The 22,150-nt window shown below is 39.9% G+C and overlaps 1 long non-coding RNA gene across 1 annotated transcript; it reads left to right on the top strand.

Moving 5' to 3' along the window:
• Nucleotides 1–11: 11 nt before the first annotated feature.
• LOC137204937 (uncharacterized) lies at nucleotides 12–20,186 on the top strand. The gene is made up of 4 exons (XR_010933917.1): nucleotides 12–61; nucleotides 9,957–10,017; nucleotides 11,049–11,166; nucleotides 20,101–20,186. It is a non-coding gene; the product is annotated as an uncharacterized lncRNA (long non-coding RNA).
• The last annotated feature ends 1,964 nt before the right edge of the window (nucleotides 20,187–22,150 follow it).

Raw genomic sequence — 22,150 nt, 5'->3', positions numbered from 1 at the left:
GGGACGCGAACAGGAAGTCCAGGCGCACACATGGCGCATGCTCCCCGTCCGGTTAAGCGCGGTGAGGTCTGGGTACACGCTGGTTTCCGCACGTGAGGGCGGGGGAGGCGTCTACGGCGCCGGGCCTCTAGTGGTTGGGCGGTGGCCGGAGCGGCCCGGGGCGGGGGCGGGGCGAGGCGGGGCCTGGGCAGGAACGGGGAGGGTCGGATCCAGGGATTGGTGGATGAAGTTCTCCAGGTGGATGGGCGTACCTACAGCCTCTCTGTGAGGGGTCGCGGGTGATTAGAGGCAAGACTGTTGATTGCTAATAAGTCTCTTATGGTTAGGTGTTTTTAGAACCTCAGCACTGCAGGTGCCGGGTAGCAGGTTTCTAACTTCTCTTGGCCTTATTGTTACTATTTTTCTTTTAATCTGTTAAGTGAACATAATATCTGCTTTGAAATTGTGGCGCTGAGAGAGGTCACCTGGCGTGTAGATCCAGAACGTAGAGCAGTGCATGCTGTGTGGTAAAGCCGCAGTCAAAGATGGCAGTTACTGCTATAATTATCTGGCAGGTGAATGCGGCCCAGAGGAGTTAAACAACGTCAGCACAGCTTGTTCGTGAGAGAGCCAGAGTAGAACCCAACTCCTGTCCCTTCAAAATGTCATCAATTAGAAAAACCGCTTTGTTTAGTACTTTAGGCTGTAGGAAGTGTTTTCGTGTATATAAAATACTTGTTTTTGAACCTTTCACTAACAGTGTTGTGAAATAAATAGGGTAAATATTACTAGCCTCCGTTTAGAGCGGAGGAAACAAAAAGAGAGGTGAGATACCGTAATGAAACTCACAAAGCTAGAAAACTGTAGAACCCAGATCCAATCTAAGTTTCCTGACGCGTGTGGTGGCTGCTCTTTCTGCTAATCTGCCTACGAATTGAGTATTGTTTGTCGCCTCTTGCATAGCTCCCCAGACTTTTCTTATTGCCCCTTCATCCTGCAAGCCTCTCTTTGTAGCAACTGGAAAACGAAGGATGAAAGGGAAGGAAAATTAAACATGATAATACTGATAATAGCTAACATTCACTGAGCTTTTCCAAAGTATCAGGCTTCACAGCCGAGTGCTTTAGGACCATCATCTCCTTAATTGTTATAAAAGATTAAGTCTTAGAGAGGTTCAGCAATTTGCCCTAGGCTGCCCAGATAAAAAGTGGTAGAGTCAGGATTTAAATTCACAATTCTGTGTCCAGAGCCTGCTTTTTAAGCAGTGCAGTGGAGAGGTCATATGACTTGCCTAGGATGGAAAACAACAAAGAAAGATATTAAAAATCTCTCTGATAGATGGGAGAATTTAGCTTTTCTAACCCTGTTTTTTTGTGAATTGCTCATTGGTCACAAGTGAATGATAAAATTTTATATTTCTCAGAATAGTAAATTTAAAATAAATCTAATGGAAAGCCAAGTAACTGTGGGTATGATTTGGAAATGAGGAGTCCATTGAAATCCCAACGGAAAACCCAGCCACCTGCTCTTATAGCTATATTAAAAGGAACTGTAAGATAATCTGATCTGATCTACCTCCTAGCTTTAGAAAATTGGGAAGTGACTCCCATAAAGGTGAGGTGATTTGCCCAAGGTGGCATAGAAATGTAGGCTGAAAGTCTAGACCCTTGATTCAGAGCCCTTACTTTCCACAGTAAGGGCTGGGAAGGTATTCATTCACAGTTATATTCAGTTTCATTTATTCCTCACAACAGTCCTATGTGGATGAGATTATTATCCTTATTTCTGTGAAGAAATAGAGGGAGATGAGGTCATTTGACTTAGAAGACTTAACCTGAGTTCTTTCTTTTCTGAGTTCTGATCTTGTCCACACCCCTCAAGTATTAAATTATTTTAAAGTTAATTATTTAATTAATGTATGTTAATTTTAAAATGATCTTATTTTAAATATATAGAATATGAATATAAACTTAAGTTTATAGTTTTCATATGACTAACTAAAACACAATTACAGTGAATACATATTTAAAGCTACAAAAGCAGTACAGATGATGCATGATGTTAAATCACTGCTCTTGATGCAGACTGGCAGGATTCTGTCTTTTTAAGTTCAGCTTTGCCAAATGCTATAGTGTACCACGTAATGATGGAATTTTCTCATCAGTTTTCTGGATCCAAACTACCACTAAATCTTCGTTCAGAAGTTTTGCCATTGTCGCTTGCCTTTATCTTGGAGGAATATGAAAGCTACATGTTAAGTCAGCTTGTGTCTGTTTTCATTAGCTTCGAAACAAATGAAGTCCAATTACTTGGCACTAATGCTATCATGAGTACACATGTTGCATGGCAGTTAGAAGGAGGGTATTCAGATGATCCAGAATGTGCTCACGTGAACTTTTTAAAAGATTAACATTAGCATAAAAACAAAACAAAAATTTAAACGGCAAAAACAAATTTACATGGAGAATTGGTGGATTCCGAAGAATTTGTTTTCACATCTAAATATGAGAATTATTGTCTTATGCCATGCTGTCTTAATAATCAATATTTGAGAGGTGATGACCTTTTATTCCCAAAACAGTTACTTCAGTTAATTCTCATTTCAATTCCGTGGTGGAGGTTTATAAAGATATTCAGTGTGCCCTGCTATGCTGCCAGCAAGGGCACAGCTCAAACTCCAATCTTCTGACTCGGCTAGGCTCTTTTACCTCTGGTGTGTATTAAATAGTTGCTGAACTGAATTTAAAAATTCCACCTTAAGAGAATCTTCCAAGTTTCTAATAGTTCTTGAGATCTAATTTTTATCATCATAAATATCTCATCCTCAGTCTTTTAGTTTTCAGAAAATTTTGCATAACTCCCTGCAAAGCCTATGAAATCAGCAGGGGGTGTTTTAGTAGTGTATTTCACATATTATTGCAAACAGTTTTATCCCTTAAAAGAGACGTATGCAGTTTCATGAGTTTTGAGGCTTTGAAGTATCTGCTTCATCTAGATACAAATTTTAATATGCTAAAATATTATAATTAATACAGAAATTCCTAGCCCCACCTATCAGTGCAGATGAAGAACTGCAAGTGATTTCTACTAAACTATAGTACAGAATTCTAATCCTCATAAATCCCAGAATGGTTATATGGGAAAATTACTTATCATTTTAGTATTATTTTAATGAAAATGCATAGGTGACTTTGTTTGGTATAAGTAACTTAGTGTCTATTCACAGAAAAAGTGCTAATTCTAAAAGGTTGTCATTTTATAGTTCCCTGAAAGAGACTTGAAAGCCACAGAAAGCAGTATGTTTCTGCCATGTGGGAATTTTCAGAGAAAATTAAATGTGGCCAGGAATTGCCAAACTGAACTTTTTAAAATGACTATTATGGTATGTAGAGTGCCCTTTTCTGATAGTATTTTATAATTCCATGTAATATGACTCCATGCTCTAGAGAAATGTTGAGATACATGTTGCACTATTTAGTGTTTTTTTTTTAATGACTGTTTGTCATTTAACAGTCATTAAACATTGACTGTTTGATGCCCACTGTTCACAAAGGAATCTAGTGACCTACCTAGAGGGAAGAAGGGAATACATGGTAATTCTGAGCAGACAGACCAAATGCTTATTCTTTGCAGATGGAAGCAGGGCAATGATGGCAAGCAACACAGGCTAATTGCCTGAGGGAACCATGTAAGAGTTACACTACTTTTAAAAAATATAGTGTGTATCACTGTTACAGGCAGTATTTGAAAGCCCGCTGATTATCCCTAAAGATCTGTGGACTGTTGTCAAGTCTCCTAATGAGGTGGTGAGAGCAGGCAACCCTCACCACTCAGGATGACTCAGCTGGGGGTAGGGATTTTTCCTACGGAATAAAGCAGATCTTTTTGTGAATGAAGAAGTCAACATATGCTAAAGGCATTGCAAAAATAATTAGCTCGTATTATATCAATTGTTTATTAGTTTAAGCCTCAACATTTAATTGGGAGAAAAAAAGGTTAAGAATAAATAAAACTGTGAATATGAATACATTTGCATTTAAGGCTTTTCCATGCATTAAAAAATTTACGTGGGAACAAACTGCTCTGTGAATGAGGAGACCCTGTGAACAGCCAGTAAATGGGTCTCCCTGGGCATCTTGGTGACAACTCCCTGTCCCTCCCCAGCAAAGGGACTACGGGGTGGACTAGACCCTCAGTCAGGCCACATCTGTTCCTTCTTTCTCTGTTCTAGGTTCCCTCTCCTTGCCCATCTCTAGCTCAAGCCCCAAAGACCAAAGAGTGTAGGCCGAGGCCATAGGAGCATGGCAGTGCCGGCGGGCACATACCTGGCCTGGGATCCTCATTCTTGTCGGTACAAGTTAGTGAGTTGTAATTCACAGCAGCGGGCTGCCTATTCCTCCAGCTGAGAAGGGATTGGGGAAAACAGAAGGAAGAAGGATGGAGGGGCTTGGTCAGAGGAGGAGGGCCAGAGCAGCTCTGTTGGAACCCTGTCCTTTCCCTTGTGGCCCACCCGGAGCCCAGTGCCTTCAGACTGCCGTTGAATTTACCATACTCCTCTGTCATACTATACTTCCCCTCTCCTAAACTGTCCAATCGTGGATGTAACCCCAAGGGCCTTTAATTTAGCCTGTTCAATACTTCTGTTGTTCTTTTGTGAGGGCAAGGAAGGGTGAGTGGTTCTAATTAGGCAGAAAGGTTTAGGTAACAGTTATATTAAACCAAATCAAGTGCCAGTGCAAAACAAAGTATTAAATTATCATTACAAAATGTTAAATCATGTTTTGAAATGTATACACGTAGTATTGTGACTGAAATCCTGTAATTGTAGACTATATAAAAAACAGTTTGCTCATGAGACTTGCACATGGGAGAGACAGTGGGGAGGGAAATGAGAGTGCTGGCTTAGGGCTGTAATAACTGTAATCATTAATTTATATTGTATTGTGTTCATTATATTACACAGTGTCATTATATTAACCATATTTTATCACATTGTACCATATCATACTATAATTTATATATTATATTTTGAGTTAATAAGCTTTTGTGGTTTCACTCAGGAATCCAATCATGACTTAAACTATTATTTCTATTAAAAATGCCTCCCAAATTCCAGTGAATTTACAAATAATCTGCCACAAATAATCAACCTGAACTCTGGTAACCGTTTCTGTCATTCTTATTCTCTTATGCTGAAATATGCAGCCACTCCATATCCCTTTTATATACTTTTCAAACTTTTTAGACTGTGATCCACAGTAAAAAAATACCTTTTACATTGTAACCCTGTACACACATACCGTCACACGCAGACGTTTCATAGAACACTTAACCTAACTATGTGTGATCCAATCTATTTCCTAGTCTATTCTTTTTTAATCATTTATCTTTTTTTCTAAAAAAATGATTGTTACAATATATTAGTTTCTACTGCTCAATGATGGATTCTGACCTGCAGTTTGTAACACACTGTCTTATTTTCTTATTGTCCCCTAAGCCTAAGAAGTGTATCAGGGTCTACTCTTCCAAGGTCTCTGTCAGTTCTCCTTCATTCCCCTGTGATGACTAACTCATGTGACATTTTTCTTTCTTTCTAAGTTTTGGAAATGCCAGCAGCGTAGGTCACTATCACATACAGTAGGTGGGTAATTCTTTTCTTGAATAAATGTATATAGTCCCAACTTAATTTATTGTAAAATATAATGATTCATGTCATAACAGAAAGATCATATACTGTTTTCTCACTCTCTTAAACGAATTGATTTTGGGACGTCTCATGATACATTTCCATTCTTGTATATTAAGTGGAAGACAGAGCATTTTGCTTCTTTTCTGTTGCAGGATTAAGGTCTCGTATATCATGTTCACTGTTAGAAGGAGCCTTGGGAAGACATGGAAGCTTATACAACTTGGGAGGCTTTCTTTAAGAAAAAGAATAAAAAATGATGAATATAAAATTAGATATGAGAGTCATTATTTATTTGGAATAATGAAAGAAATTACAAGCATGACAAATAGCACACACATCACAACATCTGAAAAGTAATGTAATGTTTTTACGAATTAACTCCTTTCAAATTGCTTTCCTAATTTTTCCCTGACACTTTTGGAAGCAAATTCTTTTTTCGTGTGAGGAGGTTTTGAGAATATCTTCCATAGAGAGAATAGAAAGATAATTGAGTGTTTCCTCCACTCTGATTGATTAAAACTTGGTTTTCATTTTTGATAGTTTAGAGACATTTATTGCAGCTTCAAACTCATTATTGGCAATGTCACGTAAATAGGATTGTTGTCAAATTTGGAAAATCTCTTTTAAGCTTTTTGCGTATATGATCTGTATATAGGGCATTTCAAGTTTTTTTGTGCTGTGTCTAATCTTAAATCCTTTGAATTGATGACACTCGTTAACAAATTTGTCATAGGCATCCTCATTGTAATGACGTATTATGAGTTTGTATTAGAGTCACTGATGTCAGTATTTGGTGTCAGATAATCAAGATATTTAATTTTTTCCAATGTATTCATATGATTCACTTCTCCTTATTAATTGGGTTATCAAATAGTCCATAAACCTATTCCTTACTTCTACTCAATTTATTTATTCCTCTTAATAAATTACTGCATTTGATATGATGAATTTTCTGGTTGCAATTCACTTCTTGATATAAGAATAATTTCTATTGACTTTATTGCTCTATTTATCACTCTATTGCTTTTGTTTCTTACTATTTTTTAATCTAAATTTTCTTTCAGCTCTTTAAATACACAAATTTAAAGATAACAGAAAGCATACTCCATATTCACACAAATCAGGAGTCTATAATTTTGCATTTGTTTTACTGAAATGTTCTAAAACATCTTTCCAAAGTTCAATTAAAATATGTATTCCTAACTCACCTTCCACTTTCGCCAGACTCCCAAAGTGGTCTCGGCCACCAGAACATCACCTGGACAGAGACAATGGTCTTAACTGTGGTTAAAATGCCTTACGTTTGCAAATTTTACAAAAACGCACAACCATGTGAGTATATTTCCAGGGACCCTCCCAGGGCCTTGCAAGAGGTTTTTTCAAGTTGAGGCCTGTCGCTTCAACTTCCCGAGCTTCACGGCTCATCTGCCATGTGCAGGAACAAGGGCCAGGCTGAAGGACCTCTGGGAGACACTGTTATTAGAGGACCAGTCCTGCCACCAAGGCAGAACCAGGGCTTCTTTACAGTATGAATATCGTAGCTTGTAGCACCTCAAAATCAGATCCTGAGGCAAAGGTGTGGATGCAGGTAGGTTATATGGGAGGTAATTCCAGGAAGGACAGAGGAGGAAATGGGAAACCTGTGATGGGAATGGGAGAAAAGTTAATTAAATGTGGTTAAAGAGTAGTTTAATGCTAGGGCTCTAGGACAACTAAGCCTCAATCTCGCTGAGGACACGTTGAAAAACTTTGTGAAGCCTAGCTCATAGTTTTCCCACTAGAAGCTGGGGAAGCTGCCCCAAGCCCTCAGAATGGAGGACAGCAGTGGAGGCGGGAAGCTGTCAGTCCGCCTGGAATCACAGCTGCAGGTAAACTTAGGAGGATACAGGGACACGGGGTGGGGCAGGAACTCACAGCACCTGCTGCGCTGTGCAAACCCTATTCCCCCCGAGAACTTAGGAACTCAGAGTTTTTCAGAGTGATAAGGAATCTTCAGTGTTGTGGACCTTTCTTATTTTATTACAACGACTTTGAAGTTAGAGGGAAGGGAGTCCAAAGACAATGAGGACGCATCCCAACTTGCCAAAGAAAGTTCTCTAATGCCTGCAATCAAACCGTAGAATCAAGACGTTCTGAGCTAGAGATAAGTATTTATTTTCCTTAAGCCAAAAGAATACACTTGGAGGGCTTCCCTGGTGGCGCAGTGGTAGAGAGTCTGCCTGCCGATGCAGGGGACACGGGTTCGTGCCCCGGGCTGGGAAGATCCCACATGCCGCGGAGCGGCTGGGCCCGTGAGCCATGGCCGCTGAGCCTGCGCGGCTGGAGCCTGTGCTCCGCAACGGGAGAGCCCACAACAGTGAGAGGCCCGCGTACTGGAAAAAAAAAGAATACACTTGGAATTTCTAATTCCCTTCACTGAAATTCATCCCCTCCTAAATATCATATAAACAAAAGTGGTGAAATATTTTTATACCTGTCCACAAGGAACAGTTCGTTCATGAGAATGAAGTTTGCCTTTCAAAGGGCTCCTCTGATGTGGACTTATTTTGAAGAAGGGAAAAATTGACCACTTCATTCTCAGATACTGTTGTCACCTATTAAGACTAGAGTTATGATAAATCAAGGCGTCAAAAGAAAACATTTTTACATGGGGCTGGTCTTGTAGGAGAATGAATGCCAGGCTAAGTTAACAAAGCTGGATTCTTGTCCAAATTTGAGCAGCTCTGTGATCCTTGAGAAGCCATTTCCCTACTCTGTGCCTCAGTTTCCCCATCTGTAGGATAGAGGGTTGGATTGGTTGACCCTGAAGTTCAATCCCAGGTGTGAGGCACTGTTGTTGAAAAAATGAAGAGTGTAGCATGTCATGAGGCATTGTGGGCTTGATCAAAGAAATTCACCTTTCTGACCTTCGATTTTCTCATCTGAAGAATGAAGGGGCTGGGTTAGCTATCTTTAGGGACATTTCTGTTCTGTATAATCCAATGAAATAAAAATGTGCGTGTGTGGGGGGAAATCTGGAAGGATGCACAGAGGGAAGCCCAGCCTGGCCGCTTGGTGGTGATCTTGTTCTACATTAAGAAAGATTTTCTAGCTTTTTCCAATAGTGCTGAAGTTTGAGTTAACTAAGCATAGTGAAGATAGATTTTCCAAAGGATACTGAAATAAAATCAGGTCGGCAAAACCTCCCAGAATTATGGAGGAATGACAATAAACAGCAATGCCAAATAAGAGACATAAAATCTCTATAGTCAAGGCAGTAAAACATAGAGGGGGACGTGAGAGTTGTGTTTTGGGTATTAGTTAAAGGAATAGAGGGAGAGGAGTACACTGTGCATTTATATAGTTTTTGAAAAACATGGTTTAAAAATTAACCGTAACATTTCAAGATTTAACTTGTAAAATAACCGAATACCTTAAAACTGCGTTGCAGCATAAAAGTCTAAGCCACAAAATCTAAACCAAATCAATGAACGCGATATTTCTTCGGTCTGAATCTAAAGGAAACACATAAGGGAATTGTAATTTTGTTCCAATATTTTAATATTAAATAAAAGGAACCAATCTACAAGTTTTGAGCTTTTCCCCATTTTATAGGAGAGTGTGTCTCTATCAGGCCACCTAGCTTACCTTTAAAACCTTGGGATGATTGCTTCTGGAGTAAATGAACTGCACTGGTATCTGCAGGGCTTCGAGTCGAGGTCCGTTTCTGTGGAGATAAACGAGCATCAGTAGGAACGCAGGGGTGGATAAAGGCTTTCTGATTGCAGCGCTGCCCACCTCTATCTCTAGAAAAGGTTATATTCAAAAGAAAAACAATCTCCCCAGTAAAGCACCAGTGAAGATGGAGGGGCTTGTGGAAAAGGGCAAGATGGAGAAACTTGACTCTTGCATGAATCCTTCACCCTCCCAAATATTGCACATGGCATCTCGTATTCAACGCGATAAGCTGAGAGACGGTGGGAGGAGACACAGGCCCTGGCCTGCCATTTGCCACCACTGACTCCTCTGCTCATCTTCCCCTCTGGTTTTCTTTCTTATCCTCCCTCTGAGGTGGACACAGGTTTCCTCTGAAGGCCGAAGCGTGGGCCTTGTGGCTCTGGTTGCCATGGCTGCTTCTTTTCTCCCCTTTCCTTTGATACATTAGCTATTAGCTTACATAATCCTCTCACAGGAGGATGTCCCTATTCAAAAGAAAAAGAAAGTTAGAGCGCTAAGTAACCTTTAACAATGAATAGCATTCATTATGCATTTGCTTAATGATACAAAGGCTTTGTTTGCTCTGTTTCAGGTGATAACAGCAGATCAAAGGCACGGGACCAGAATGCACTTTCGAAGAGCCAGCAGAGACTGTATGGAAATAATGCTTAGCATTTATGTCGCACTTTATACGCTCAAAGGAGTCTGCAATTATTAATTAATTATCCCACACAATAGCTCTAGGAGGAAGGTCAGTGTCATTAGCTCTATTTTACAGACGAAGAATCAGATAGCAGTTAAGTGACTTCCCCCCAACATTTAAAGATCTCCTGTCAAAGCAGATCCGAGGGTAGGGGCTGCAAGTAAGTTATGAAGTGGCTGAAGGCTAAACAGACCAGAGCTGCCCCTGGTGGAGGTTTCACTTCCTTTGATCTATCTTCTGAAAACCCTCTGAACAGATTTATGTTCTGGACTTGTGGACTGCCTCCCCATGGTTCCTCTTGCGTACTTGTCTTTTCTACATCTCTGCTGTTTCGTATGTAATTTCGTTCCCCTTTCTTTCATTCATTCATGAACCTTAATTGGGTACTTAATGTAGTTGAGATGGGCAGGAAGAATGGAAATGAACAACTGACTCTTCAAATGGTCCCTACCTTCCTGCACACACAGTTAGCAGACATTTGGTTCTGCCCCAAATGGCCATGGAGACAAAAGGTCCTTGAAATTTGATCCTGTCTAAAACCTTTGGGCATGGACCGAACATGTTCAAGGATGTTTTGGATAGAAAAAAATTTCAGGGACCTTTGGTATGGACTAAATGTCTTATGGACCAAATGTCTTACAGACATCTTGCACAGGACCAAATGTCCTGCAGGGACACACGCACACATCCCCATCCTGGAGGACTCTGGAGGAGGGAGTAGAGTCCCCCTTGTGGAGGGAGGAAGGGCAACACTCAGGTGATTCTCCTCAGTAGTAGTAGGCAACCTACTCCACGTTGCCAGCTAGTCAAGCAGTAGGGCTCCTGAGGGACCCCAGGGGAGAGAGAATGTAGATAAGGTGTCGTGAATGTTGGTTATTTCACACTTTTTGCCTTAGGCTTGGCCTTCTATTGGCTAATCTGATAAACTCAAATTCTGCAGCGTTTTAATTATTTGTGTGAATGTCTTCTTTTTCTTAATAGGACTCCAACCAATTTGAAAATAGAGACTAATTCTTGTAGCCTGTAGCCATTGCAGGAAATAATGGCACGAATAGCTACTGTGTATTGAGTGCTTAGTTCTCTACAATGCTGCTGTTAGGTAAGCCTCACCATGACCTTTGAGGCAGGTATTGTTATTACCCTTTTTTTTTGTTAACAGTTGAGGAAAGAGAGACTAAGAAAGTTTAAGTAATTTGCTCAAAGCCACATGGTTCTTTCAGCCATTTGAAAGGAATTTAATGACCTATGCTTTGTGCTAAGCATAGAGATCCAAGTGGTGAGCAAAACAGACATGGTCACTCCCTATTTTAGCTTATTCTTGTGCTCATAACTTGCTATCTCTGACACTGAGCAAATTATTTAACATTTCTAAGCCTCTCTTTCCTCATGTGTAAAGAGAGAAAAATAATAATATCTTCTCCATCATAGGGTTGGTGGAGGAATCAGGGCTGCTGCTAGCTCACAGGACATCTTGGCCTAAATTAGAGAAAGGTTCCCACTCTCAAGTAAAACATCTTTTTGAAGTTAGTATAGTATATATTTCTCATTAATTACAGTGATACAAACATAAAATAATTCTGAATAAAAAATAGAAATCAAATTATTCAACAATACATGATTTGAATTTTTAATCACAATAATTAAAAAATTAAATTTAAAAATACAAGATATGTAACAATCCCAAAAGTTTAATAGCAGTTAATTATGAAATTTCCATAGCAACAAATAAACAAGTGCTCTAATGTAATTAGCAGATCATTACATAGTAATCTCTAATTTATATCAATTTAATACTCACTTTGTATATTATTAATGCTAAATTAATATTAGTTACTACCTAGTTATTTGTATCATAATGAAAGTGCCTATATGTTTAAAACAGGAACTCTACAATCCCACTTGGCACAAAAATCGCATGGCAGAGTATGTGAACTGCAGTGTATTGACGCTGATAGAGATTTTTATAAAATGTTAAGATACTAAGCAGTAATTCAGTGAGGAAAGCAATTTCTTATTTAGAAACATAGGTTACTTTGAATTTTGTTAGATCATCAAGATATTTTAATAATCAAACATATTCTTCTTTCGTAAGTCCAATCAGACAGTGATAATATTCCAATCCTATTGAAAAAAGACATTTTATAGTCATCTGCCACAAAACTGCCTTAATAAACATATAGCTCACTCATCTCTGAAGTTAACAAAGTTATGATAAAAATACAAAAAAATTACAGAATCCTGAGATGGCTATGATGTGACAGTCTCCTTAGATTTGCTGCTTCTGTGCAGTGTACAACCTAAAGCACGTAGGCAGTGGTTTGGGGCAGGATTACAAGAGATAATTCTAGAAAGTACTTAGCATTCATGGGAACTATCATACACTGAGTGGTCAAGGTTAGTTTTTTAACCTACATAGTATTTGAGGTGCTGCAGGATTAAAATGCTCTTGCCCAAATCTTAGCTCCCTTTTTGATTAGTACTGAATATACGTCGTCGGTGTGGATAATGCAGTTTAAAGAGTGATGCTCAGCTAAACTGCACAAAGACTTTCTCAGCTGACTCCATCTCCTCCCCTCACCAGCACCGCATTACAGCAGGCATGACTATAATTATGGGATGTATGGTGCTTTGTTATCAGTGGAAGTTGATTGCTCATTCTCAGATTCACTACAGAGAAACATTCACATTGTGGTTTGTTTCAATGTTCTGCTTTAGTTCTCCTAATGGCAGCAGACTGGGAAAGGAGCCCCAGTGCTGACTGCTGAAGTATAAATAACTAGTAGCCCAAGTGGGTATGCTATACAGGGATAGTCAAGGGAAAGAAGTGGGAGTCCTTTAATGCTCAGAGGTAACTATATTTAAAGAAAAGGTAAAAATAGAACTTTGTGATGTGATTTAAAATGATTTAGGAGAAAAAAGGAGTCAAAGGTATAGGAGACATTTTCAGATAGAGAAGATTTAGCCAAAATACTTCCATTATGACCAGGAGACTATGAAAACATGAAAAATAACCAGCAGGAAGTGATGTGGGAAAGGTCAGGCACACTGGTTTGGGAAGCAGTGCAGCAGATAAACGTGAAAACGGAAAGCTGAAATTTAAAGTTGAAGGTGTTAAGAATGAGGTGAAAGCAGAGAAACAAGTGGCCGAAACCAAGCATGACATTTCCACACGCCGCGGCGGGTGGGCGTGCATTCGGGACCTTCTGCAAGACGTTGAAAGGAAAGAGAGCTAGTTGAAGGGAGAGAGTTCCTCCACTTTGGTATTGTTTGCTTTATTTTTAGAAAGTTACTTTGTTTTAAAGACCATGTCACAGTATTTTCAAAGGGCTTTGTCTTTCTTTCTTTCTTTTTTTTTTTTTTTTTTTTTGCGGTACGCGGGCCTCTCACTGTTGTGGCCTCTCCCGCTGCGGAGCACAGGCTCCGGATGCGCAGGCTCAGCGGCCATGGTTCACGGGCCCAGCGGCTCCGTGGCATGTGAGATCTTCCCGGACCGCGGCACGAACCCGCGTCCCCTGCATCGACAGGCGGATTCTCAACCACTGCGCCACCAGGGAAGCCCCCACTTTGTCTTTTTAAAATAATTTTAAGCATTGTTAGTTATATGGGGTTAATTGTTAGTTATATGGGGTTATCCCTCTCTTTAATGAGAAGGGGAGAGAGAGAGAGGGAGCGAACAGCAGACACAAAATGAAGCGATAGGAAGAATCTTTCTAGCAAGGTGAGAGGTGATTGCTGTGATAAGTAAGAAAATGCTAGAGAGAAGCAGAGAGAGATGGGGAATAAATGAGAAGCCTAACCTCTGAGGAAGTGAAATCACCAATAATAGGAACATTTTAAAAATTATATATATATGGATTTCCATACTTGTATATCTGTCTGTCTATATTTATAAAATCAAGAATAATTAGGTCAGGTAAGGGCAAACATTTTCCTGCAAAGTAGTAAATATTCTGTCATGTAATAAATATTTTAGGCTTTGTGAGCAATACAGTGTGTGTTTTAACTATTCAACTCCGCCATTGTAGATTTAAAGCAGCCAAGGACAATATGTCAATGGCTGAGGGTGTCTCTGTTCCAATAAAACTTTATTTACAAAAACAGATATCAGACTGGATTTAGCTGGTGGGTTATATTGTGTTGAGCCCTGATCTCAGGAGTCTAATCCCCTCATTTCCAGATGAAAATAGGAGACCCAGAGCATTTCAGGAAGCTACCCCAAGCGTCACAACTCAGTAGTGGGAAGTTCAAATGGAGACTAAGAAGTGTTTAGATATATGCTAATTTTGGAGGGCTCCTAATCTTTTTAAGCAAAACAGTACTCGGTTGCACTGGAATTCGGGCTCTCAGACATGTTTGAATGCTTCAGTCTGAATAATTGAAGCTTCTGAGTAGCCCAGGGGGCTTACTCTTAAAGCAAAAAGTCTTTCCATGTTAATTATTTTGGATAGATCATCTTTCTAAGATCTATTACATATGGCCACACCTTTTTAAACAGCATGTAATTTAACCTTTGTGAAAAAGAAGATTAAGGTTCACCATTTAAAACCAATTTTAGAGCCAAGAAGCCCATTAGGTACCATCTAACCAAGGGCCCTCAGGAACTACTGGGACTCAGAATCCTGCTTAACCCATGCAGGTCTCTGTTCACTCATTCAAGGGCATCTGCCTCTTCCCAGATGTCAGTTGGTCAACAGGTCTCTGACTATGAGAATGCCTGGGTCCAGCAGCATCCCATTAGCCACTTGCTGTCGATAACCAAGATGATCAGATGATGAACTGGTCAGAACTGGGGCTCCTATGAGACTCTCTGTTCTTCCTTTCTTTTTTCTGAAGATTTCCCCTAGCTGCCAGCCTAGCAGAAATTAGAAGCCTCATTCCTGGGTTTAGTATTAGTGCTCTAAATCTGATATTTGGTCCTCAGGTCCCTAGCCCTGGTGAATGCCCCAGGAGCTGCTGCTTCCCGATAAGCTCCGGCTTACACGCCCGGTCCATGTCCCTAAATGTTAAGCTCTGTTCCTCTGTGTTGGGATTGGGGACTGCTTTTGAATTTTACCTCTATTGTCTCAGACTTACCTTCTTGACTTTTGCTGTCTTTTTCTCCATCATTTCTTATCCCTCCTGACCAATCCCCATAGCCCAAACACAGAGTAGTTACTCACTGGAAATACTGGGGAACAAAGCCCTGACATGAAGACTCTTCCATTGCCTGACTCAGAGTCTGGGCACTGTGTTTGATCTGGGGACTGATCTGACATTTGAATCGGACATTAGCCACAAGTTCATTAAGTGCCCTGGTGACCATGATTTGGACCATTGGCCTAATTCGTCTGTGTTAGACTCCTGGTCCAAACCTGCCCTTCTAGGCTGACTCTGTACCCCTCACCTGTCAGCTACAGGTAGCATCTTGCCTCACAGGGGAGGCATGTCAGCTACTACAGGAGCAAATAAGCTCTGAGAAAAGGACATGGCTTTGAGCCACCATATTTCTAGGGTGACTGTATGTTCCAGTTTGCCTGGGATCGTCCCAGTTTATGTTTGTTGTTCTGGCGTCATTATTAATAGGGCCTCAATCAATGTCCTGATTTGGATGAAATCTTGTATGGTAACCCTCTATTTCTCATCTGAAAAATGGGAATAATATTGCCAACCCTTTCCTTCTTACAATGTTGTTAAGAATAACCAAATGAGATTATATTTATGAAGGTGTTTCAAAATGATTTAAAGAAAACCCGCTGTGGCAACATGAGGTCGTGGTATTTTTTGTTATCATCTGTTTTGGCTCTCACAGACTTATTAGTTCAATTTCATTTTCTTGGATATGTTTTAGATTGTTGAGGTCATGAAACAAGTTATCTCTAGTTAGAGAGGTTTTGTTATACATATGGTTCCATTAGCAGTAAAAAAAAACCCTCACTTTTTCAAGTTTACACTTCATTTAAAAATACAATTGATCTTTACAAAATAGAAACATGCCAGTGCTATAATTTTCCCCCCCACTATTCATGTTGGACTTCTAACTGATAAAAAAGGTATACAAATAGAATTTCAAGCAAAGGATAAGCCATAAAGCACCATTACTGCAATAACACAAGTAAGGAAAAAAACCCCGACAGAATACTTAATGCTGGGTGTACAGTGTATGTGTGTGTATCTTTGGTTCAATTTAAGGCATATAAACTTGATAAGTCTGCATTTGTCTGCACCTATTAACACTGAAATGGACAAGTATTCTAAGCAACAAAGGACAAAATTTGGGGTTAGGTCACCAATAAAATGATGAATCAGATCCTAAATACCTGAGAGTTGACTGACTGTCTTTTAAACAGTGACATTACTTCTTTTAGGCAAAACAGACAAACAATCTGACAATCCCACCTGTAATTAAACTCTGGTCTGATTATGCTGCTCTAAGTGTGGTCTCTGGTATAATAATGCTCTTTCTCAAATGGGATTGCTCTTCCATTGCTCTTTATTCCTGAATGACCTGATCTTTCCTCAACAGGGAGAAAATGTGCTTACTTAAATGAAATAATTCTTTCTTTCAGGGTCTGACAGTGTCATTTGGTGAGTTATCTATTTTCGGGCTTCTGATGATACCTCCAGGCAATGAAGGAGTTAATGTTCCTCAAATGGACACTGTGGGTTCCTTAAAAGGGTGGAAAGCATTTGTGGATTTCACAGAAGGTTTCTTGGTGGCTCCATTAGAGTTGCTTGTCCTGACTCTTTGTAATTTTGTTTTAAAGTGGAGAAATATCGCCCTCTGAAGTTGAAAACTGGTCACCTATATGTTCTGTTTAACCTATAGCATTAAAACTTTTTTTAAATATGAAATTTCATACAGAAATATTGAATTCTGGCTTCTCAAAAAAAAAAAAAAAGGAATATTTCATGTCAACAAGTTGGCTGGAAACTGAGTAATAAGAGGCTGTCCTAATGCTGCCCCCAGTGGAGACCTGGGACATTGCCAACCCCCTCTCGTCTGAGACTTAAGAGTTTGCAAGTCGTAATCTATATCTTCATTCATTTAACAAATTATAAAGACCTGTTTCATGCAAAACTCTGTTCAAGGAACTGAGTCAATATGTATATAACTCTTTACCCAAAGGCTCTTATGGAATCCCTGAGATACTCAGTGGAAGGCATTCCATGGACACATGAGTTGGGATGTGCTACCTGTTTCTCTCTTGGAAATTCATAATGCATATTAGCACATTAAAGGCTCTGAAAAGCCTTTCAGTAAGGAAACTTGTTGAATATTGCTTAACCATTGTTTCCTTTCTAAAAAATATATTTTTAAAGTAATAGCTATTACTTCCACAAAGGCTGGCTCTGGTGAACACACTTTAAGAGTGATCTGTAGCTTGGCTCTAAATTGAAGGCTGTTAACATTTACATGTTAATAAATGTAGGGAATGAATTAGAAACCTGGGAAAGTTTCTTGCAAAAATATCCAAAGGGGAAAAATAACTGAATTAAAGATGGTTTGTCTATAACCTGAAATAAGGTCCATAAGATATAAGGACTCATGCCTTTTTTTTCATAAAACACTGGATGTACTTTATACTTTCTCTTTTTAAAAATTACCATTTGTATAGAGAATTTTTCTAAAATTCAGTCAGTGTGGGAAGTGGGAAGAGTAAATGAATGTGAACCGTTTTGAGGACTGATTCACTAATACATTCATGTATTCATTTAACAAGGCCAAGTCCTGTGGGTTTTACTGCCTAAATATCTCCGGAATGCATACACTCCCCTCTAACTCACTGGTATCCTTACAGCAGGTACTACTGTCACCTGTTTTAAGTCAATTGAAAGACCTCCTCACTCTAATATACTGTACCCAGAATGAGCTATTAAAAATGTGAATCTGGGGCTTCCCTGGTGGTGCAGTGGTTGAGAGTCCGCCTGCCGATGCAGGGGACACAGGTTCATGCCCCGGTCCGGGAAGATCCCACAGGCCACGGAGCGGCTGGGCCCGTGAGCCATGGCCACTGAGCCTGCGTGTCCAGAGCCTGTGCTCCGCAACGGGAGAGGCCACAACAGTGAGAGGCCCGCGTACCGCAAAACAAAACAAACGAAACAAAAACAAAACAAAAAAAGTAAATCTGGAAACCTTTGAATAACTTCCAGTTGCTTTTGAAGATCAAACTCCTTAGGAAGCCTACAAAAACTCACATACTCCAGCCTCAGCTAATTCAACCCTCTCACTCCTTTTCTGTATTACATTCTCTTAAGCCTTTCTGTTCTTCGATGTGCATTCTCCCTCTTGCCCCAGGGCCTTTGCACGTGTTGTTTTTGTCTTGCCTGCAACTTTCTCCTCCCTCTCTTGTCTCTCCCTCCCAAATTCTGTTGGATTAATGTCTATTTATTAAAATCTCTGCTCAAATATTGCTTCTTTCTTGACCCATCACCACTCCAGACCTACAGTTATATCAGGTTCCCCTGGTTTATCCTTTTATATAGCACCTTCTTCAGTCATACTTTTGTAATTCATACTTTTTATGATTATTTAATCAACACTTGTCTCTCTCTTTTGTTTACTAGTTTCCTAGCACCTGGCATAGTGAGGAACACTCAATAAATATAAATGAAGAGGTACGTGGCAGAAGATAGAATTTTTATGCACATTGGGAAAAGAAGTGACAGAATCTACATTTTTTGGAGATTTAAAAATAAGCCAAGATTGTTTATAAACTGGGACATTGATCCTTATATCTTGATATGAACATTTTTTTTTTTTTTTTGCTGGTGGAGGGAGGGAGGTGCGTGGGAGATGGGATGCAACTAATCCAGCAGCAAAGAAAAACAAAACTATTTTTTCTAGCAAAATAAGTAATGGTTTTCTGGTTGGATAATTCTACACACAGAAAATGATTGATTAAAACTTCCTGTAAGCTTGGGTTATGCAAATACAGCAGGTGTCTATGTATATGCCAGGCTTGAATGCAGTCTTCAATTATTTTTTGGAAAAATTGCCCTGGTTGAGTTTTTTTTTTTTCGGTACACGGGCCTCTCACTGTTGTGGCCTCTCCCGTTGCGGAGCACAGGCTCCGGACATGCAGGCTCAGCGGCCATGGCTCATGGGCCCAGCCTCTCCGTGGCATGCGGGATCCTCCCAGATCAGGGAACGAACCCACATCCCCTGCATCGGCAGGCAGACTCTCAACCACCACACCACCAGGGATGCCCCCTGGTTAAGTTTTGAATCATGCTTCCACATCTGTCAGTATGTTCCAATCACTACCCAAACAGGAACCAGACATGGCCAACTAGGCAAAAAATAATAAAATAATATACATGAATATAGTTTGGCTTCCCAGTGTGGGATGAATGTTCCAACTTACTTATTTCTGCTTCATTTTAAAAAAAATGATAGGATGATCATGACTGAGTAAATTTCAGCAGGAAAAGGGCTCTGAGGTCCTGTGGCACTCTTCACTTGATACTATGGTGATCCAATATAGCCAAAGCTCTTCTGAGAATTAGCTCGTCACTTACAACCTTCTAGTACCCCAGGGTCCCTTTGACAAACATTTTTTATGTGGCGTTAAAGAGTGCCCTAAGGAGCTCTTAAAAAGTTGATGAGAAAAGGTCCAATTTGTAGCAGGGAATGTTTTACCTTTTAGGTAGGTCAGTGGATCAATGTTTCTGGTCCATTTCAGCCTAACTGCATACCTTTTGCAGTATCATTTTTTTTTTTAATAAATTTATTTATTTATTTTTGGCTGTGTTGGGTCCTCGTTTCTGTGCGAGGGCTTTCTCTAGTTGTGTCGAGCGGGGGCCACTCTTCATCGCGGTGCGCGGGCCTCTCACTATCGCGGCCTCTCTGTTGTGGAGCACAGGCTCCAGACGCGCAGGCTCAGTAGTTGTGGCTCACGGGCCCAGTTGCTCCACGGCATGTGGAATCTTCCCAGACCAGGGCTTGAACCCGTGTCCCCTGCATTGGCAGGTAGATTCTAAACCACTGCGCCACCAGGGAAGCCCTGCAGTATCATTTTTTATCATCATCTTCCGATCTTTTTTTTCCTCCTAGGTCTCATTAAGAGGCTCCTGAAGGAGACTGTGGCCACTAAAAAGTGATTTCCAGCAACAAATTCAACAGCAAAAACTCATTCAGACTCATGGGTATGTTATTGTGCAGTTCCTCTTTGCCTTACACTGCAAAAAAAAGTTTGACCACTTAAACCGGAATTGCTGAAAATAGCCAGTGATTAGGAATGGATTCACATATAACTGGCACTGTTTTCCAAAATCCAGTTTTTTTTTCAATATTGGTAACATTTTCCAATTGACATATTTATTAAGCACCTATGATGATTGCCAAGGTTCCTTCCAATTCCAAGAACATTCTATTCTCTTCTTGTATAACCCATCTTAATTTCTGATTCTGTGACCCTCATTTATATGTGAGTCTGAGTTTAAACTCTGCTCAATTGAAGAGAATAATAATATCCATTTCCAGTAGCACAAGCTTAGAAAATGAGTCATATTACATAAATTAAATAATTGTACTCACTTTAGAAACTGATATTAATATTTTGATTTTTTTTAAGTTAGGGTAGTAACAACATACCACTGGCTCTCTCAACACCTGGATTATTTCTGATCTGAAGAAAGCAGACATGAAAGGAAATCCATTTATTCTCAAACAGAGAAGAAACTTGATAGTATACTTGACAACCTTCAGTAATTAGTTCCATTAATATGAGCAACTCTTTAAAATCCTATTTAAAATATTTCCCAATTTAATATTATATTTTTTAGAAGGACAAGTCTATGCTATTTATCTAATGGATTTCTTGACAATTTGAAATGAACATGGCTTACCATGCCATAAATTTAAATGCATTTATTTAAATATGCCTTACTTAATATGCAGCTTGAAAGTCTCTGGGATGACATAAAAACATATTTGTCTAGCTCTGAGTTGCTCTTCTGAAGCTTGGCCATAGTTGTTGGTATTGCTTTTCTGGCTCTCAAGGAAATGATGAAAAATTCCCTTGCAGGTCTTAGGACCACTCCTTGCAATACAAACTCTATTTTGTAACTAACCTTTGCAGTTGTATAACTCCAAGTTTGAGATTGATACACATTTAATCATTTTTAATTATTGCTTAGTGTCTCCCTAGGTTTATCACAGTATTTGCCTTATAAAGGATATCCCTAAAAGGAAAAAAAAATGCTCTAAATTTAGTGTTAGGCTTTGGTAGGTAGGAAGTAGATTCTATTACGAAAACAGTTGAAGTGAGTGGAGAGAGTTTTTGGGTCCTCATTCAAGGCCACTTAAATGGCACTAGAATTCTCAGCGTTGATTTTGACTGCTTTACGTGTATGATAATGGTGGGTGCTCACGCTTGTGTGTTTTCCATTTCCTAGTCTAATATCCTCAAGCCCTGTTTTTTTCAAATTTTAAAACCCAGCTAACCTCTCACTTTTTCAAAGAATCCTGAGTGAAGCTAAATTATCTTCAATCACAGTAGTGCTGAAATCTCTCTTATTCAGGTGTTGGGGGAATCTTACAATTTAGCCCATCTTATCCCATGACTGGTATTGTTTTCTTTTTCTGGGGTCATTAAAATGACCACTAGACTTCTCAAAGTTGATTTTTTTTTTTTTTTCGGTACGCGGGCCTCTCACTGTTGTGGCCTCTCCCGTTGCGGAGCACAGGCTCCGGACGCGCAGGCTCAGCGGCCATGGCTCACAGGCCCAGCCGCTCCGCGGCATGTGGGATCTTCCCGGACCGGGGCACGAACCCGTGTCCCCTGCATCGGCAGGCGGACTCTCACCCACTGCGCTACCAGGGAAGCCCTCAAAGTTGATTTTAATGAAAGATAATTATGTTGCCTCACTCAACTTGCCAGGGATAAAATGAGCTATTCTAGAAATGCTTTGAAAAGTTAAAAACTTTTACATTTCCCTTCTCCCCTGCTAATGGGAAATGGGGCTGGGATGACTCCCTGGTGAGTAGCCCATGGATCACAGAGATTTTGTCATTTTTGCTGGCAGAACAAAGGAGGAAGAGGAGTTTCCACATTGGGGAGCAGAGAATGTTTCTGTGTCATCAGGAGTTATAGACAGGCTCC

Source organism: Pseudorca crassidens, chromosome 13 (assembly GCF_039906515.1).
Source record: "Pseudorca crassidens isolate mPseCra1 chromosome 13, mPseCra1.hap1, whole genome shotgun sequence".
NCBI lineage: Eukaryota > Metazoa > Chordata > Mammalia > Artiodactyla > Delphinidae > Pseudorca > Pseudorca crassidens.
This window is presented reverse-complemented; position numbering and strand designations above follow the sequence as displayed.